Below are 20,822 nucleotides of genomic sequence, written 5' to 3' on the forward strand. Positions count from 1 at the left end.
CCAACTAATGTAATTTAGTAGTTATGTCTTCCTTTAGAGCTGATGCTGGGATAGAGAATCAGTGAACTCAAACAGTAAAATTAATACGTTGAGGAAAATATGAAGTAACAGACACTAAATCTGTCTAATTGGTTCTTAGTGTAAGAAAGATATCCCATTAGAGATCAAGCATGCCCATTTTTCATTGTTTCCAAAAATATCAGAAAACTGTTTTTGGTCTGGTAAAAACATATATTCTCGCTCAATAAAAAGACAGAAGATACTCTTCAGGGTTCAAAATTTGGATTTTTATTGTTGTTGCTTACCTGAAACATGCAGGAATTTAATTTCATAGTTTCAGTATTCTGCAATGGAAATATTATTTTTTTATTGTATTATAAAAGCAGATGTATTGACACCTTTACTTCATAGATAATTTTGTCAGCAGAAATTAGGACTCTCCCATTCTTGCTCAAGTTTGGTAACACCTTAGTACAGCCATAATGCTGCTGACTTCAACAATGGAGTGAAGGCTACTTGTTATAATTCAGGGTAGCAAAGTTTGGCCCCAAATAATGTGATCTCAAGAGGAAATCTAAAAGGTATTAAAGTCTCAAAGGCTATCCTCCCCCCCGCCATCACCTATTTGGACCTGTTTAATGCTGTTGCTCTAATCTGCTTGTTTTTGCAGTTCATTTCACTGTCTATTTCAAAGGCTGTTTCACTTGCTGTTTTTTCCCCCCATATACTGTCCTTTAATTTTTGCAGCTTGTTGATGTAGTTTTAGAGTTACTGTTTTCTCTGTACCACAGACTTTTTCTCGTTTGGACCCTATGCATTTCCTCTTCATTCTCATGCTCTTACTAGGCTGTCTTTATACTCTGCTTCTGTCTCAAGACGCACTTAAAACAAATCTTACCATTTTGTTCTTTCTTCTTGTATTTTGTCAGTGAAGCTTCACCAATTTAAAAACTACTCTAGAACATTCAGGTCTTGTTGAAACAAATTTTTTAAAAAACTCATAGGCTGTGTCCAGATGAGTGGGAACATGTGTTTCCCTGGGAACAAGTAGCAGTGGCACATCTTGTGCAGCTGCTATTTGTCCCAGGGGAACTCCCATGCCATGCACGCTCTGGCACATGGCAGGTTACCCTGTGGTAGGGTCAGGTAGGGGAGGCTGAAGCTAGCAACTATGTTGGCCCCAGCAGGTTTACCTGGGGTTCTGGGGAATCTTGGGGGACTGCAGCCGCAGCATTCCTGTAGCAGGGAGCCTGGCTAGCAGGTAGAGCGTGGCTCCAGCTGGCCAGGCTCCAGTTTTGGATGGCATGCGCTGCTGCCACTTGCACCCCTCCCACTTTTTTTTGGCCTCATCTACTTGAGGATCTTCTCTTGTTCTTGTTTTCTTAGCTAATGAAAGTTAAGACTACAACTCCAGTATTAGTGAAGAATGTTACTATGACAGCTTTTGTCAATACAGATTTCTAGTATTTCATATGTGTATAAAATCTTTAAAAAGATTTCTTTTCATGAGTCATTTTGAATAAGTATAGCATGCAAATAGATATTTTTATCTCAGAGTTAAGAATGACAGCAGTTGGAATTATATATGGAAGGGTGACAAATATACTTTCCAGAGAAGAAATTAGCTATGAGGAGAGACTAAAAATCATAAATATAGAAAAAATGAAAAAGAGATTTAAGTGGCTGCTTCCATCTCCTTTTGACCGGTATTACACATGCATATTATGTTTAGCCTGTAGAGACAGATGTACATTCCTCTGCCTGACACATTTTTTATGAAGAGGTAGGATACTGAATATATTAAAATTGTACTTTTGAAGCCAGTCAGTGAGCTTTTTCTTCATTTAAATACCTTTTCTCTCATAAGGCTATAACAGACAGTCAGAATGAATAGATTGCAGAGTGGCAAGAAAGGAACTTAGTGTTCTGCTTTTGCTATAATAGAAGGTACCCAGGAGACTAGGGTGAACGTTTTCTGTGTCATAATTCTAATTTGGAGTAACCAGAATGTTTTTCTGGATCAGAAAGACATAGTAAAATATTATTTCTTTAAGGTAGATTACATTTTAGGCCTACAACCTATCAGTGTTAATACTGTTCCATTAATTGCAATATAAAAGCATGCATGGTGGAGATAGACACAGTAATGTTTTGTAGTTGAGCATAATGAGTTATATGGGGCATAAATGGAAATTATGGGAAAAGATATTGAGAACAGATGTTAGAATATTTTTTTCACTCGGAGAATAACGTGTAATGGCCTAATAGACTAAGCAAAAAACCAGGGGATCATTCAAGTTATAATTGGATGCATCTTTTAAACGATATGAAGCCCTGCAATATGAAAGATCAGATAATCCTTTGACAGATCAGATAATCCTTACTTGGTGCCTGAAACATTTTATCCATCACAAGACCGAAACCAGAATCTCAAAGCATAGAGAAACATTTCCCCAAGTATATCAATAAAATATTTTTTTCAAATGAACTGCCCCTCAAAATGGTTTTATAATTTCTTTCTGCCTAGCAGGCTTTTTGAATTAAATTAATATTTTAATTGAAGTTAGAAAAGCAACACCACATCTGTTAACTGCGCTGAATTGGAAACATCAGTACAGTATAGCTAGCCAACTACAGATTTAAATGTTAATTAACTTTTCTCTATGTTGGATTAAATTAAGTAGTACAGTTTTATTGTATTTTGTAATTTTAAGAACTGCTTTCTACAACACAAAGAGGTAAGTGTACTGTAATGCTTTTACTTCGATATTGCCTGGTTTAATCTAAGTTTGCAAATAAGTCATATTTACCATTTCCAAAGGCTAAACGCAGCCATTCTGAATACCAGCCAATAACCAAAGAAAGAACAGTGATCTTTACCTTCTTTTATTTTTATTCAAGAAAAGAGAAAAAATTGCATATACAGTGATTTTTAGTTCAATTAGCTGGACTGGAATAATGATTTCCTTATTAAGAAAGAGTATATTAAAAAAACATTTCTTTTAAATACATACGGTAATCACTATATACCTTGGAAACCAATACATGTTATAATCAAACTTTTTTAATTAAAATGAAAGAATGATGAATGATTAACCAGTTAATTATGTCTTAAATAGTTACCTGGCCACACACTTATGCAACAAATGGCATGATGAAACAAAGTATAAGCCACAAAGTTATTACACAAAATATGTGTAATTTTGTGGTTGGTTCCTGTTACACCATTAATTGAACATGTGGCCAGGCTGTTTGTGGCTCCCACTCTCCAGATTTCATAGGAGCCTATGACCCTAATGTACTCCCAAGGCTGAGAGTGCCAATCAACTGATTGCCCTTCATGGCCTTGGAGGCCCATCAGAGTCAAAGGCCCCAGGCTGGGAGCCAAGATCAGTTGCTGCTCCCACCTGCAAGGGTGCAGATCAGAGATTCCCCCTTTGGGATGCAGCTGGAGTCAAGGGGTCGGTCCACTGTGCCTCTAGCGTTCGGAGTGCTGTCAGCTGATCCAGGCTCCCAACCAATGAGATGCACCATGTGCTTCTGTGGCTGATCTGAGTTCCCATCTGTGGGAACACATTCTGCACTGTAGTGCCTGGAAGTCTGAATCAGCTGAAAGCTCCTAGAATCAGGGGCTCACAGAAAATCCACAATAGAGAGGCCTGACAAAGAATGTCTGGCATTTGAAAGCTTGTCTAATGTTTTCCCAACTACATAGTTAGTCCAATAAAGGATATCACCTTAAGAAATCTTTGCTTCCCATAGAATTTCTGGACCATTATAGCTACAACATCATTCTTGCACTACCCCAAACAGCAAAGAGAACAGGAGAGACCAAGAAAGTAGACAATAGGTATACAATAAACAGAAATGAAACCTGGCAGTATCAGAGGAGAAAAATTCATGCTTTCTAACATGGGAAATATTCTAGCCCAGAAGTTTTCAGACTGTACGATTGGTTACCTTGGGGATGTCCTGACCTCTTCCAGGGAAGATTCAAACAAACCAGGGACAATTGAAGGAAATAATTTGTTGTTGTTGTTGCTTAGATCTTACCAATAACAGGCCTAGCGCTTGCTGTAAGTATAAATGTGTTTGATTTTGGTGTTCCCATATATAGCAGCTTTCACTGGAAGAACTCCAAAGCAATTTTTAAGCTATAAACTGGTGTAAGAATCACTTTATCCCCCTTGAAATGCAGCTATTTGTAAGGGGAAAGGTGACGACATTTTAGCAACAGAGCGCAAGACTTCACACTAGTGAAGAGCATAGTGTTCAGTTGAAATCACAAAGGGAATATATTCAGGCACAGTATAAATTGTTCAAATGGAGGTCTGCCCAGACATTTGAAGTTCCTAGTATGCAAAGAGGAACATAAAGAATTGGGTCATCAGCTTCTCCATACTGAAGCTGGCCCTAAAGAGAGGAGTAAGACACACATTAAAAATGGGTCATACAGCCTTTGTACTACTACTTCTAGGCTTGTGCTGATCTATCCTAGTCTTCATTTAAGATACTGCCTACCACAGATAATTGAGTTCAGCTATATGGAGGTATGGTGGTAGAATGGGTAGGTATGTCTGTGCTAACTAAATCTAACTAGCACAGATAACAATAATTTAATCCTGGTTAGCAACCATGATGGGGACTTTAGACATCTTTGTTGCTAATCTACGCTGAGGGTCATGCCAGCATCTCTTCAGTATTACTGTTATGGGCCAGAGACAGAAGTTACACATAAACTGGTTTAAATGATCACAAACTGGTTTAAAGGTTTAACAAAACAGAAGTTTAGTGCACGTAAACCAGTTTCAAAATGGCTGAAACTGGTTTAAGATAAACTTGGTTGAATGAAGTATCAGACTTAATCGGTTATGTTAAATCAGCTTATGAAATTTCTGTCCCAGACCTCTTCCTGGTTTAAGTTAAATCACATTCCTCCAGCATTCCAGCATGCTTTTCAGCCCTGGGCTGGACTGGGCTGTGCTGTCTGCTCTAGAGAGCAGGGCTGGCCCCACCCCTCTGCTCCCTAGCTGGGGCAGTGAGGGCTAGTTCACTGCCCCACCGCACCAGCAAACCCCAGCTGGGATCTTCAGCCAGGGAGGGGGGTTAAACACAATGTCCCTCAAATATAGAGGTTCCCTGCCCTGTTAAAACTTAGTGCAGGCTATGACTGTGACTTACAAATCCCAGAGGCACCTGGAAGCAGGAAGAGGAAGTGATGAGCAACCCTGCAGAGTCCTGCTGTTAGACTGCAAATCCCAGAGACCTCAGGGGGCAGCAGGAAGAGTAAGCAAACACACAGTCCAGGTTGTGTTTATAGCTCTTCATTTCATAGTTTTTCAGAGAGAACTATTCTTGTTTAAGTTTTTATGAATTCAGTGCCACTATCTTCCGTCCCCACACCCAGGCAGAGTGCAGACTGGGGTCTGGCCATGCCTCCTCTGGTCCAGCAGGGCTTGCTTTCTTCCCTCCCCTTTGGCAGTGTTTGGCAGGCATGCTCTAGCACCTCCTGGCTTTTTGCTTGAGCCAGGCATCAAAAGAGAATGTGTTCATTTGCTTATCAGTTCAATCCCATAGGTTAGACTAACCTGCAAAGACTGAAACAATTCAGCCTCGGGCTTTTTGACTGTCTGTACTTAACCATGGATACCAGGTAAAGCAGGGATGGGCAGTTATTTCAGGTGGAGGGCCGCTTACTGAGTTTTGGCAAGCCATTGAAGGCCTCATGGTAGGCAGCCAGGAGCAGATAAATATTAATTTCCTAAATTTTGGGGGTGCCCTGCGGGCCAGGTAGAATGGCCTGGCAGGCTGCATCAGGCCTGCTGGCTGCACTTTGCCCACCCCTGAGGTAAAGCTAATGTAGCATGCCAATGCATCCTAAAACATACCCACATTTTGCTGTGGAGATAGTCATTGGGAGATGTGTGCATCCTGTAGAATATAATGAGTAACATTTCTAGGCAGTCTTTGATGTACAACATAAGAAATGACATTATCTTAAAAGCAAAATGTATATGATTAATATAAAGCCAATGACATTCCTAATTTTATGTGTATCTGGCTCTTGGTAAAGATGTGGAGGCAAAATTATTTAAAGTCAGAAAAAGGATTTTGTGTGGATGCCCCATGCTAAATAATAGAGATCTGCATGCATCACCTGAACTTGTTGTAAAAGTCTGCAATGGATACAATTTACAGTACATTAAATATTATGACTAAAGATAAATAGACTTGGAAAGATAAATATGCTTTTCCATGTTCAGAAAATATTGTAAGTGAGATTCTGTGGGAGATAGTATCTTATCTATTAAGAATGACAGGGCACTTTAGGAGTTGCTAAAGGGGAGCCCTTGATAATAAGGTTGCGTGGCTTTGCTGTCCATTAAAATTATCATGACTACCTAAACTAGAATAGAGTATAATTCCCTAATTTTGTTTGCAAAGTAAAATATTCCGTTTAATTCTAGTTTATATTAATATGTAAAAAGCAAAATTGCAAACAACATAGCTATCAGCAGGCTAGATAGAAATTTCTATCTATATCTGTCAGAAACATTGTATACATTATAATTAGAAAGCTTTTTTCAGCTTTGGTTAAATATAAATATTAAATATTATAATGAATATTTTTCAAGAATATGCCAAAAAGAACTGGTCAAGTAAAAGAATAATCGATCAAAACTCTCAGGTTTCAACATTTCATCACATTAGAATACTCATGAGGAATTGAACAGTAGCTGAGAGGGTTTTTTTTAAATGTTATAAATAGGGCTGTCAAACGATTACAAAATTTGATTGCAATTAGTTGCATGATTAAAAAAATTAGTCGCAATTAATCACGATTTTAATCACACAGCTAAAAACTCAAAATTATGCAGAGAAAAACTCAAAGTTATGCAAAATTATGCAGGTACACTGTATAGGTGGGATGTGGGGGTATTTGAATATGTGGGGTGCTGTGTGTGGGGTTTGGAGCCTGGAGAAGCAGGATGTGGGGTACTGTGGGTCAGGAGTGACAGGAAACAGCAGGGCTGGGGAGGCTGTGGCTTGGAGTGAGGGGCACACACACACACATAGAGAGACAGACACACAGACACACACAAACAGACAGACAGAAACACATACACACAGACACTGCTCTGTAGGTAAGTCGGGGGGGATGGGGCATAAGGGAGGGATGGGGGGCAGGTTGAGGTCCCCACAGTGAAGGAGGGAATGGGGGAGATGCACATGCCCCTTGGACTTGTGCACTGGGTGGAGGCAAGCTGCTGCTGTGTGCTAGGTTCTGCGCCCCACTGCCATTGCCCTGGGAGCCACACAGTGCCATGCTGTGCCTCCTGCCTCTGGGCGGGCAGGGGATGCAGTGCAATGAGCACACAGCTCCTGGGGCAAAGGCAACAGGGCACAGTGCCCCAGCCTGCAGAGGGTAGCCCACCCTTGCCCAACATATAAATCCAGGGGGCACCTGCCTCCCATGCCTCCCCTGGGGTGTGCACAGCAGCAGAAGTCCCCCCACCCATGCTCCTGGATGAGCCACTTGAAGCTCTGACCATCCTAAGACCTGCCCCTGGGCCACATTTACCTCAGCCTCTGCCCCTGCCTCTGCAACACTCCCTCCCTCACCATGGGGACCTCGATCTGCACCCCCCATCTGTTCCCCTTCCCCTTCATAGACTTGCCTGTGGGCACTGCTCTGTGCCACCAGGCTACATTCCTGGCTGCCTGCAGGCTGTGGCTGCATGTCTGTGTCTCCATGCCCCTCCTCCTTGCTGCAACTGCCTGGAGCCTGCACCCGGGTTGCCCGGTGGTCCTCTGTGCTGCCGCCGCTGCCCCACAGGGTGGACTGGAGCTGGCAGTGACAGCAGCAGAGTAGAGCCTGGACGCAGGCTCCAAAACCACGTGCATGATTAATGCATTAAAAAAAAATAATGTGAACAATGATTAACACCTTAATTGTGTGATTGACAGCCCTAGTTATAATTCGTAAAAGTTTTACATATTTAAGTTAATTATACCTAAAATTTTACTGGAGATCTTTTTTGTTGTTCATCATTCTATTAGTTAGATGTGTCAATCATCCCATTCAGGGAGGAGGAACCATGTGATTATCCACATAATTAAAAAAATATTAATCAAAACTGTTTGGCAAATATTTTGAATAACAAATACATTTAAAAAGGATGATTCTCCAGCCAAAATAAAAAGATGTGTGAGTGAGTGATGTCACAAGGAAGCCTGGGGACAGATTCAAGTTGAGCTGGTAGATGCCATGACTTATATATCACAATGGCTAAAACATAGACACTGTAGGAGTATGATCTGGATTGGCAGGGTTAAGCACCTATACAATGCTTAGATGCTTATACAGTAAGTTGGAAGTCTTAGGTCATGTGTGTGCTCTCTTAGTAGAAACCATGAGTGCACAGATGTTCAAGATTTTTCTCCCAGAGCAAAAATGGCTGCTCTTGAGATAAAAATAACCCTGGTTGATTCTGGGTTAAGTTGTTTCTGATAGAGCAAATGTCTGTACGCTTTCCGTTCTGAGGGGAGTTTCAGCACAATCCTCCAGCATTCCAGGGGGCACCTTCTACTCCCCCAAAGGGGGTTATGTTTTTCAGGTTGGACTATGTATATTTAGAATAAAATTTAGAAAGCATTTAATTTATTAAGTAATTTTCCAGAATCTATACCATTCTGTTCTCTATGACATCTCAGAAAAATCCCATTTAAACAGCAGATAGCCGCAGGGGAACTGTTGCTGATTTTCTGTGACTTAATGCTAGATAGATCGATGCATGTGTTCTTAACAAGGTGTGATAGGTCTTCATTTCAAAACTTATTGAAATTAAGGGCTTTTTTCCCTTTCAAGAAGGGTAGCGAAAGACCTCAGATTTGGTGACTGAAGAACTATAATGAATTATTTTCTACTCAATTTCATTTTTAGACAGGAAAGATTTCGGTAGAGTATTGATACTAATGCTGGGTTTCTCTATCCCAAAACAGGTATTGAAACCATTGGGTGCCTATACATGTGCAGTGAGGCTGCTCTGATGCACTGTAATTACAGCGCATCACAGCAGACTTGATTAATCGAGTCTGCTGGAGTGTGGTAATTACTGCACTTCAGCAGACTCCAGCATCTTGTACATCAGTGTTCCTGCACTAAAAAATGTCAATGGGGGCACTTTAACTAAAGCTTATTCAACAAGCTTTAGTTAAAGCAGCCCCACCACCTTTTTTCACCACAGGGACTCTCCGGGCGTCTTTAATTAGATGATGCTCTGGGCACTTTAATTAGAGTGGCTCTTGGAGCCACTCTAATTAAAACATCCTCTCCACTCCTGGAGCACATGTATAAATGCCCATTGTGTCAAAGAGCCTAGATTTAAATCACTAGGAGTCATGACACAGTTTTAGAAATGTATATTTAAGTCAGCAGGCTAAAAGTAAAGCATTACTGATATACATCATGTACTGTTAATATAGAAATAGCAATATCAGTAGTTTTATAAGTTGCTCTCTTTAAAGGAATGAGATAAATATCTGAAAATATATAAAACTGGCTTAATTTTGAGAGTGAGTTGGTAACAATATGAACAATTTAATTGTTTAAAATTACTCTTATAAGTCCATTTCCCTTATTTTTCTGGAAGAGACTATGTTAATGGCCTTGTTAAGTTGCTTAATGGCTTTTTATTTAAATGTTCTATAGGGGTAGAATTTAAATGTTTCTTTCAGTTTGAAAGACTCCACTGAGAGAAATTCCTGTAGGTTGAAGTTGTTGGAAATACTTCTTTACCTTACATAGTTATCACAAGAATAAATACAGTTACATAAGTTATATGCAAATAGTGATATTCCTCAACAAGGACAAAACAGAAATTTCTGCTTGACCAGGGTACTTTTATATAAAGTATGGGCCAGTTCAGATTAGAAGCAGGCAGGACCAAAGCCAAAACATTTTGAGAGCTCTAGTTCAGAGAGATATTTGTTCACCCTCAGATATATATCTGCTCATTTAAACCCGTAATAAAAGGTTAAGATGCTACATGCATAGTATTTTCTGGGAATCATGTGATACATATTTAAGTTTGAAAATCTGAACATTTAAAAAAAATGATGCTGCCTCTGAAGAGCTATTCCATCTGAAGAGCTGTTGAAATTACTAGGTTCATGGACTTCAACCATACCATTAAGTTGTATTAACGGTTTATGTTAACAGTACTTCTGAGATTTTATTAGCTCTTTTTTTATGATAATTATCATCAAAATGATAATTACTTTATACTACCCTTCAAGCAGGTATTTCATCATCTTTCATGTCTATAAAGCACCACATTCAACTGTTTCCATACAAATACATAATAGTAAATAATGAATATTCCTCTCAGGTTCCCTTTACATGTTGCATGTATTACACAATTACCTGGTTACCTGCACAATTAATTTAGACTGGCTACATGTGAAAATTAACTATCACACCTTCAAAATGTCCAACCAGCTATAAATTTAGAGCTGGAAAGTGGGTAATAACTTGATAGCTGGTTTCTATTCAGCTTCAATTTGTATGTATAGCAGGGTCTATGCCCCTGCAGCTGGGAGCCCTGTCAGTTGACGGGGTTCCCATTCACTGGAGCGTATCATGCGCTGCCGCAGCTGGGAGTCCCGTCAGCGGATGGGGCTTTCAGCCATGGCAGTGCCCCTACAAGCTACTATGGATGAGAGTTCCATCAACTAATGGGCCTCCTAGCTCTGGCAGCTTGATATCCTGGGCTCCGTCTGCACTGGCAAGAAGGCATGATAGGATCTGATGCTGGATCCCACAGTCGGGCTGCCTGCCATGCACATGCAGCATGGCAGAAGGGGTGATTTGTGTGCGTCTCCCATCAGATTGTATCATGTCTTTACTTGAACATCTGGAGGGGCTCTATGTCATACAAAGATACATTTTTTAAAAATTATTTAAGATTATTAAGCTCTAATGCAGTTTCATAAGTACATTGCCCACTCTGACATCTTATAGAGCAGGGGTGGGCAAAGTCCAACCCAGGGTGGACTCAGTTTCCCAGCAGCCCCTGCCCACATTGCTACAGTCTTATTTTTTCCATGGAGACCTCAGCAGGGTACGGCTGTGACAGCATGGGCCCTGGGTCTCCATGGAAACCAGTTCCAGCAGTGCTGGCAGGGCATGTAGCAGGGTGAAGAGCTGTTCTGGGGCCAGGATCTTGCGGCAGTGACCGTGTGGTCTGAATCAGGACAGAACTGCAATCCACTGCTCACACGCCTTGGGCAGGGGCATGCAGGCAATTGATTGCAGCTCTGCCTTGGCTCTGGGCCACACTGTCACTGCTGAAAGATCCCAGCCCTGGCCCTGAAGCAGCTCCCTGCCCAGCCGCATGCCCTTCTAGTCTTCCTCAGCAGTCAGAAAATCTTGGGTAAGCATGCAGTCATAATACTTGATCCAAAATCAGGCTGAGACGTAAGGAAAAGCAAGGAGCCCTAGAATCCAAGTTGGGATATTGTGCTGGTGCACAGAATGACAGATTTCATTAGAGGAAATAATGCTAAATACCAAAGCAGGGAGTAATTTTATCTTATTTTTTGCTGGTCTTTTTGAAATTTGATGCCATTTAAGTAACATTTTTGTAGTTATTTTTGTGAATCCACTTTGAGGATACTGGGTACTGAAAAATTATACTATCAGACAATAGAATTTAATTTGGCCTGCAGTAACTAATTTGTCATATTTAGTAATGGATCAGCACAATAATTTCCTTTTTCACACCAAGGGACCACTGTGAGATTCTTTATGCTTGTCTGCCATCTTAATCTTAAATTCATAAAGGAATAAAATATTTTATTGGAAAACTGACAGTAGAGGCTTTCCCATAGTATAGATTTTGCTTGTATTGTGGGTCACATTTAAATATATGTGTACAGGCAATCTTTGACTTATGACTGTTAGAGTTATGACAAACGTCACTTATCACCTTTGTAAATTACAACACTGTTTTGAGGTTCTGACAGGGTTTTGCCTTTACAACACTGGACACAGCTGCTTCCAGCTGGTAAGTCTATTGTAGTGGGGTATGGTGGGGCAGATCAATGGCCCCGTAGCAAGGCAGGGATTGGAGCTAGGGCTGGGGCTGGGACAGGGAGTGCGTAGCAGGCGGGAGGAACATGGGGTGAGGGTAGGATAGCTCCCACCACTGTACACTGCCAGCCTGGAAGGGCATGGGAGGGGTGTGCCCCTGGATCTGTGTGGGGTGGGCAGGGCTGGGGTTGTGCTCTGGGCAAGTGGTGGAAGGTGCTGGAAGTGGGGGGCTATGCCCTTCTGCCACTTGCCTAGCCGGGGTAGGGTAGAGCTACTGTGCTGACTCTGGGCAAGTGGCGTGCAGTGGCTAGAGACACCCTGGCCTCCCCACACCTCCCTGCTCCACCCTGCCCCAACTGAGTAAGCAGCGGCAGGGCATTGGGGTGGGGCATATGCCCCTGGATCTGCACAGAGCGAGCAGGGCCGGACTGTACCAGGCTGTGCTCCATGTGGGCTCGAGGGCTATGGGAAATTTTAGGGTGGCTGCAGACCCTCATACACCACCTCTGCTGCCTGCCCCACCCCGATCCAGGGGCACACTCCCCCCCTACCCCGCATGCTGTGCCGTTCACCCAGCCAGGGTGGGATAGGCGAGGTGAAGCCATGGCTCATCCGGGAGGCACGGGGGGGCCAGGGTGGTTCCAGACACTGTGCGCCACTTGTCTGTTGGCAACACAGCAACTCCACCCTGTCCCAGTTGGGTGAGTGGCAGGAGGGCGTAGCCCCCACTCCCAGCACCTTCCACCACCCACTCAGAGCACAGCCTGATGCAGCCCCGGCCCCGCCTACCCCATGCAGATCCGGGGGCATACGCCCCTCCTTGACCTCCTGGACTGACAGCAAGAGCCGCTGGATGAGCCACCAGAAAAGCAGCTCCCAGACCAGTGGCCCACAGTGGCAGGAGACACCCACCCCCTCCCTATGCCCCACAACTCCAGCTGAGCAGCCCTTGCTCCAGCCCCTGTCCTAGCCCTAGCCCCAATCCCACCCTCACTGTGGGGGCGTTGATCTGCCCCCGCAACAGAACATATTTACTGGGTGGAGGCAGCTGTTTTGAGCATGGTAAAGGAACCAATGTCACATTTATAATATTGTTCCTATGAGAAAATTAGTTGTGAGTTACAACGTTTTGACTTAAGATGTGGTTTTCAGGAACCAATTGCGTTGTAATTCTGAGGACTGCCTGTACCTTCTTTCCTTTCTGTTGATGGTCATATGCAACCCCTGTGAAAAATCAGGTATTATTTAAATGAAGTACTCAATGTATGCTTGTTTGGGTTTTCTTTTGTTTTTATTGTTTATCAAATTAGCTTCTGAACACAAAGGAGGGAATCAGGGCTGGTATGAACAGCTCTTTACCAACCATGGCATTTTACCCTATATAACTTTGATAACTGCTGATAGAAAATATTTATTTCTATATTTGGCAAATTGCAACGGTTTCAAACATAAAACCATATCACTTCAATTACAGGCTTGCTTTCTTCTCTCAGCAACTTCATTTTAATGTGATTTTAGTGGTCACTATCTTGAAAACATTGGGGGCCTATACATGTGCTCTGGGGTGGTGGTGAGGGGTACATTTTAATTGGAGTGGCTCTCGGGAGCCGCTCCAATTAAAACTCATGCAGCATCTCATGTATTCAGCATTCCGCATCTCAAAATGGTGGCAGGGGCACTTTAACTAAAGCTCCTGAATACAAGAGATGGTAAAGACACTGATTAATCAAGTCTTCTCCAACACATTCTCATAAGAACACTTCAGAGTATGTGTATAGGTTTCAATTGGTACTAAAACTGCACGTCAGCTCTGTAAAATAAGAATCTGCATTTAGAAGTGGTAATTAATTAATCCTAGTAGTCAGAGTATTTTTAGTAGTTTGTTTCTCTCATTGGATTTAAATGGCAGTGGAGAAAACTAAGATAGTACATAAATGACCTGTTTTTATGAGTTCATATTGCTCAGCTTGCCACTGCCGGAACCTCTAGGAAGGATATGTTTTCTAGGGTCTAGCCCTGGACCACTAATCAGAAAGATAAAACTGATTCATGACAGATGATATGTAATGGTCGATTGAAGTGGTGCTCCTAAAGATATTGATTGCAATAATCCATTCAATACCATTAAAACATAATAGAAACAATCCGCTCTATTTATACACGGTAAAAATAAATTATCAAGTATTATCTTGAGTTGTTATTCCACTGTGTTTCTTAATAGCTAAGTAAATGGTCCCTGCAATCATTGCTTTACAGCCATTGGATTAGTATGTGTTAAGTGGTACTTCTACAATATTGCATCTTGTTGGAGCTTATTAAACACTTTAGTCTATCAATGCCAGAATTATTCGTTATAGAATATAGTTCTGGATTGGAATGTAGCCAAAAGAGAAGATTGAAGAGGTACAAGCTCCTCCAATATTGGTATTGGTCCTTATTAATATGATTTAGGTTACTTTGTGGTTAAACAAGTTGAAAGTTTTGATGCAGAACTAGAGAAAGAAACCTACCAACAGTTCTGCATTATGTCTAAATAAATCCATATATTTATTGTTATAAAAATTAAAATGTCAGGTTACTGCACATACAATTTATATAGATTCAGGATGTGTGCATTTTAGGTGCCAAATTAACAGAATGCAGTATTTAGCAGATGTGACACTGGTATCCAACATAGATACTTGGCTACATACATGCTATTTCTAATGTAAGCCAGGGGAAGCATAATATTAAAGCAAGGTAGAATACACTGACAGAGGGGAGTGATCAGAAAAAGTAACTGCCTACAAATGTCTTCAAGACAGACTTTTGCCAGAGAAGAAGACCAGGAGAAAGATTTGTTTCAATAATTTCACTGATTACTGAACAGATTTATGTCAAGATCTTGTTCCAAATTCTCATGTTGATTTTGTCTGCCTTCTGGATTTTAGTGCCAAAATTTATAGTGTCTAGTGAAGCTTTTTTTAGCAAACAGATCTTTTTTTTTTTGACATGTTAAATATCTCTTCCTCTGTCATCAGAGAACAATTCTAGCAGCAGCTAATATGGAAGCAAATCGTTGGGAATGAAATGTTGTGAAGAGCCTGAGCAAGAGCAGGATAGATTTAGGCAGGTCTGTACTATACAGCCTGTTAGACCTAAGTTAATCATGACAGTGATATGTGCGACTTTTGGAAATTTGGACACTTCAGGCTCACTTTTGAAGTAGAGATTTTAAAATGAGATCTGAGATTGGGGAAAACCAGAGATAATGTGTGTGTTCCTGATTTATAGGGAAAGAGCCCATAAGGAAGTTTTCATTCATGGACAAAGCATTTTATAGAGACTGGAAATGAGGAAACAGGAGAAGTTAAAAAGTTGCTAAGAGTAGATGATAAATCAGTGGAGGTAATTTATCTCAAGTGGTAGTTATTTGAAAACTTAATAGTTTCCAGTTGAGTGTCATCTGGGACCTGGATTATTTCCAGTTGTATCTAGGTAGATCTGGAGGATTATTGGGTAAAGAGTCATGACGTGGCTAATTTTATTTTTCTTCTTATTGAAAATTCTGTTTTAATAATCTGCCCTTCCAATGTTACGCGTGACCACTGATGCCTGTTCCTCACATCTTCCAGAAGCTATGACAGGAAGGGATTGGACATATTTTTGGAGGATAGGTGTATCAGTACCCATTAAGCATGGGAGTTAAAGATATAGCTTCTGAATCAGAGTTTCCTAGACCTTAAATGTTGGGGGCTGCAAGTGAGAGAGGAACAGTAGAAAAAAACCCTGGTTATACCCCGTTCACTCTCCCTCTCAGCCTCCCCTCTCTGCCACTGTGTGACACAGGATACTGAGCAAGATGGACCTATGGTTTGACCCAGTAAATGAGTTTTTTATGGTATTATGACCTAATATAGAGAACAGGCTGTTACAAGTGACAGTCTAGGCCAAGAGTGGAAGGAAAGCAAGGGAAGGCAGAGCCAGCATTTAAAAGCACATCAGGTAATATATGACAAAAAAGCACCTATAGGAGGGGGAAGAATATTTTAAGGGAGCTCTGGCAACCTACCTTGAAAGGGAAAAAAGGCACACTCAAAGGAGACAGAAGGAAGAAAGAGCAGCTAGGGTAGCTAGGGCTCCTTTTTGGTAGAGTGAAAAGAGTACATACTTTAAAAATGTGTATACCTGTATATTTTAGTGTTGCAAGGGTTAACTTGTGAAGATGGGGTCAGATTTTTTCTTCTCAAATACTAAATCAAGACTGGTGAAATCTGGACATATTTTAACGTCAAAGGAATATGATTTTGTTTCTGCCTTCTCTTTCATTTTTACATTATTTTTTAATTTTGTTACATTATAGCTATTTACCTGCAGGTAAGTTAGAAGCCATATTTTCCAGAAAGGCTTTGTTCATCCCATCTCAGTAACAGGAAGCCTTCTTTTTCTCAGCTGTACACTTTTGTGGTAGTTTGTACAAGGCAATTTTGTTAAATTGTGCAAAGGATCCTGTGACCTAAAGCTTATCTGAAAATAATAAAACCCCTTCAGGAAAGAAAGCAAGATGGAGAAAGAGGAAAATAAAATACTATTCCTTTTTAAATTAATTAATCTGATTCTTTCCTCCACTAACAGTCTTTCAGTTCAGATGTGCATGATATGGAAAACCTCCTCTAGCACATCTTGATTTCCACCTTCAGTTCTCTTTCCTTTTACAGCACTCCCAGTGCTTTCACATGCATTAACTCTGATTAGTCTTAGAATCGTAGAAAATTAAGGTTGGAAGGGACCTCAGGAGGTCATCTAGTCCAATCCCCTGCTCAAGGTAAAGCCATCCCCAACTAGATCATCTCAGCCAAAGCTTTGTCTACCCAGGTCTTAAAAACCTCCAAAGATGGAGATTCCACCACCTCTCTGGGTAACCTGTTCCAGTGTTTTACAACCCTCCTAGTAAGAAAATTCATCCTAATGTCTAACCTAAACTTCCCTTGCTGCAACTTGGGACCGTTGCTCCTTGTTCTGTCATCTGCCACCACTGAGAACAATGTAGCTCCATTCTATTTCAAACCCTGCTTCAGGTAGTTGAAGGGTGCTGTTAAATCCCCTCTCATTCTCCTCTTCTCCAAACTAAATAAGCCCTGTTCCCTCAGTCTTTCCTCATAAGTCATGTCTCCAGCCCCCTCACCATTTTTGTTGCCTTCCACTGGACCCCCTCCAATTTTTCCACATCCTTTCTGTAATGGGGTCCCAAAACTGAACACAGTACTCCAGATGTGGCCTTACCAGTGCTGAAGAGAGGGCAATAATTACTTTCCCTTAACCTGCTGGTAACACTTCTGCTGATGCAGCCCAGTATGCCATTAGCCTTCTTTGCAACTTGGGCACACTGCTGGCTCATATTTAGCTTATTGTCCACTGTAATCCACAGACCCTTTTCTGCAGAGCTGCTGCCCAGCAAGTCAGTCTCCTACCTGTACTGGTGCATTGGATTGTTCTGTCCTAAGCACAGGACTTTGCACTTGTCCTTGTTGAACCTCATGAGATAGCTTTTGGCCCAATCTTCCAATTTGTCTAGGACACTTTGAATTCTAGCCCTACCCTCCAGCATGCAGATTACACCCCACCTCTTGGTGTCATCTGCAGACTTGCTTGAGGGTGCACGCTATGCCATCTTCCAGGACATTGATGAAGATATTGAACAAAACCAGCCCCAGGACTGACCCCTGGAGCACTCCACTTGATACTGGCTGCCAACTAGACATTGAGCCATTGATTACTACCCTCTGAGCCCAGTGGTCCAGCCAGTTTTCTGTCCACCTTACAGTCCATTCACCCAGCCTGTACTTCCTTAGCTTGACTTTGAGCATGTTGTGGGAGACCATATCAAAACTTGCTAAAATCAAGGTTACCACATCTACCAGTCTTCCTGCATCCATAGAGCCAGTCATCTCATCATAGAGGGCAATCAGGTTGGTCAAGCATGACTTGCCCTTGTTGAATCCATGCTGACTGTTCCTAATCACCTTCTTTTCCTTGAAGTGCTTAGAAATGGATTCCTTGAGGACCTACTCCATGATTTTTCCAGGGACTGAGGTTAGGCTAACTAGTCTGTAGTTCCCTGGAGCCTCCTTCTTCCTTTCTTAAACACGGGCACTATATTTGCTCTTTACCAAGCACCTGGGAACCCTCCTGATCACTGGGGGTTTTCAGAGGTGATGGCCAATAGCTCTGCAGTCTCATTGACCAACTCCCTCAACACCCTTGGGTGCATTCTGTCCGCACCCATGGGCTTGTATATGTTCAGCTTTTCTATATAGTCCATAACCTGTTCTTTTGCCACTGTGGGGTGCTCACCTCTTCCCCGAACTGTGCTGACAAGTGCAGTAGTCTGAGAGGTGACCTTGCCTGTGAAGACTGAGGTGAAGGAGGCATTAAGGACTTCAGCCTTTTCTGCATCCTCGGTCACAAGGTTGCCTCCTCCATTCAGTAAGGCACCCACACTTTCCCTGATCCTCCTCTTGCTACTTACATACTTGTAGAAACCCTTCTTATTACTCTTCACATCCGCTACTTGCTGCAACTCTAATTGTGCTTTGGCTTTCCTCACTTTATCCCTGCATGCCCAGGCAATGCTCTTATGCTCCTCCCTATTTATTTGTCCAAGTTTCCACTTCTTATAAGTCTTGTTCTTCAATAAACATTCAAATGCTAATCTAGGTCTCAATGTACAGATGAGAGATGAAATTTATATCCCCACAAATGTTGCGACTGAAATGCACCAGAAATGCCACGCGTTTTTTTAGTGTAGGCACAAATGCCAGCATGAGGGTCTAGATCAATAATTCCCAAAGGTTGTGCCACTAGATTGATGGAGGTGAGTTTCAAAACCCCTTCTCCCCACTAGGAGTAAATGCTGTCCTCTTCTCTCCAGCACCCTGAGCCTGCCCCAGCTACTCCAGTGGCACATGTGGCTGCTCCTTGGGGACTGCTGCCACTGTTGCTGCCTTCTCATGACCTTCCTCACCCTCAGAAAGCTGTTGTGCCAGCCTCTCCCCCCCCCCCCCCCAGTCCTCCCACCAGCGGGCAGACAGGTAGAGCCACACTTTGCATCCTGACTTCTTCCCTCCACTCCTTCCATGCTCCTGGGGCTGGTGGGAGGGGCTGCATGGGTGGCCGCTGACTTGTGAGACTGCAGGAGTAGTCACAGCAGCAGGAACTGTCCTTGTCTCTTGAGGTACAAACCATGAGTTAGGAAGGAGCAGACAGTAGAAAGAGCATGGCACGACAGGGTGAGGTCCTGACCCTGTCACCCTTAAGTGGCACTAGCTAGGTCAGCGAGTCTCAATTTTTTTTAGCCTCAAGGGCCCCCTCCATATCCAGAAAAAGTGTGCCCGGGGTATCAAAATATTGGGAAACACTGGTCTAGATGGTGTTCCATTGTGGTGAGAGGATCAGTATACTTTATACTATAAATGAATAAAAAAAAATATTTTGTTTGAGGTCAATGAATGTATATGTTTCTGTTTTATACAATAATAGAACCATTATGTCCCCTTATACATACTTGAACTCTGTTAGAAATTCTCCTGTTGTCAAATTGTATTGTCAAAAGTGGTCACCTGTTATATACTTTTAATATACTTTTTATGGTTCACTGTCCATTCTGCTTGTAACTGTTAAGTTACACTATCATAGTTCTAGGAGTGATTTAATTAAGTGGAGAAGTGAATAGAAGGTTTAGTTATATTTAACTGGTGGAGCAATTGTAGAGAAGATATCTGTTTTCTGAACATTCTTAAATGGCTGCTGAGATGATGTTGTTCTGTGATTAAGTTGGTGTTTCAGTTTTATTTTAAGATTCAAAATATCAATTGTACTTAGAAATAAAGGCCAAGAGCTTAGTACAATTAAAAAAAAAAGAGTAGATATTTACATGGATAATGAAAGCTCCCATAATTAAATTAGATAATATAAAACAGTTTTTAGAAGGAATAAAATCCTTATGCCTCAGGACATAAAGCAGTCACTGATTGATTTTGGTTAGAAAGAAATTTCTCCTCTAAACAGGTTATTTCATAGTGGTCCATGGTGAGTTTTTTTTCCCATCCTCCTCTGTAGCATTTGGTATTAACCACTGTCAGAAGCAGGATTCCTATGTAGGTAGGTGATGTTGAGTACTATATTGATACATTAGCAATAAATACATTTAGCTTTCTTTTAGGTAAGGATGCATTATACCAAACTCTTAAAAATAATTGGGACAACCTTGTACTACAGTAATTTATTACATTTGTGTTAGTATATTAGTTAAAATTTTCTGAAATGACAAAGAACTGAAGAATGGGTTGTAAGAAACAATTCTATATTGTCATAGAGATAATTAAGGGCTTTTGTAGGCCTTTTTCATCCTTACTTTCTATGATTCCTTCATTGTCTACCAATGGCCAGTGCTAAAAGGTTAATAATAGCAGCGTAACTATGGAGGCGTAACCATCTATTAACATGGTTGTTTTTCCTTGTATTTCTGCCCTCATCTGAGCATTTTTTTTACCTTTGCACTGTAATTTTATTATGTTAATGATGTTACTACCATTGTAACTTAATTAGGACAGAGAAATGAGTAACTGTTTATAAAATGAGCATTTAAAAATTATCTACAAGAACTTGGAAAAAGACAACTTTCTTCAGTCTTTCTCTTACAATGTAGGCTGTGGTTGGTTCAAAACACAACTGCCTCTACATAGGTTTT

General features: G+C 41.4%; 1 protein-coding gene across 3 annotated transcripts in view; it reads left to right on the top strand.

Annotated features, from left to right (window-relative positions):
* IMMP2L (inner mitochondrial membrane peptidase subunit 2) overlaps positions 1–20,822 on the top strand; it is a 933,449-nt gene that overhangs the window by 752,813 nt on the left and 159,814 nt on the right. The window lies entirely within an intron of this gene.

The sequence above is a fragment of the Alligator mississippiensis genome, chromosome 4, assembly GCF_030867095.1.
Source record: "Alligator mississippiensis isolate rAllMis1 chromosome 4, rAllMis1, whole genome shotgun sequence".
Taxonomy (NCBI): domain Eukaryota; kingdom Metazoa; phylum Chordata; order Crocodylia; family Alligatoridae; genus Alligator; species Alligator mississippiensis.